This window comes from Sesamum indicum, unplaced genomic scaffold (assembly GCF_000512975.1).
Source record: "Sesamum indicum cultivar Zhongzhi No. 13 unplaced genomic scaffold, S_indicum_v1.0 C03801, whole genome shotgun sequence".
Taxonomy (NCBI): domain Eukaryota; kingdom Viridiplantae; phylum Streptophyta; class Magnoliopsida; order Lamiales; family Pedaliaceae; genus Sesamum; species Sesamum indicum.
The window spans coordinates 1-472 of NW_011631695.1; the positions used below are offsets into that span (position 1 = coordinate 1).

Genomic DNA, 472 nt, shown 5'->3' on the forward strand with positions numbered 1-472 from the left:
CTATTACTATAAATTCATAATTGATGTATGCAAAGAACTCGAATTATTAACTACATCAACATCAATAAAAACTTTAGAAGGCAATGGCAATAAACTTCATTACAATTCTCTTATTTTTGCCTTTGTTGGCAATAAATGTTAACGCTCAGGGGCCCATGACATATGATATCACAAAGTATGGTGCAAAATCTGGTGGAGATATCAGTCAGGTTTAACCAATACTATCTACCTCATTTATGTGTTCAGTTGATTCCGTTTGTTTTTATGTAAATATATTTGTTGAAAAAAACATGCATTTGCATGTTAGGCTCTAATGGATGCTTGGAAGGAGGCATGCAATTCAACTTCCCCAAGCACAATAGTGGTACCACGAGGAACCTGGTCTCTTAGTCAAGTGAAACTATTAGGCCCCAATAAGGCCCCTCTCGAGCTTCAAGTCCAAGGAACCTTGCAAGCCAATCCTAATCCCGGT

The 472-nt window shown here is 37.5% G+C and overlaps 1 long non-coding RNA gene across 1 annotated transcript; it reads left to right on the top strand.

The window, feature by feature from the left end:
• Positions 1-55: 55 nt before the first annotated feature.
• Positions 56-427, top strand: LOC110011542. Its single transcript, XR_002286548.1, has 2 exons — positions 56-209; positions 308-427. It is a non-coding gene; the product is annotated as an uncharacterized LOC110011542 (long non-coding RNA).
• The last annotated feature ends 45 nt before the right edge of the window (positions 428-472 follow it).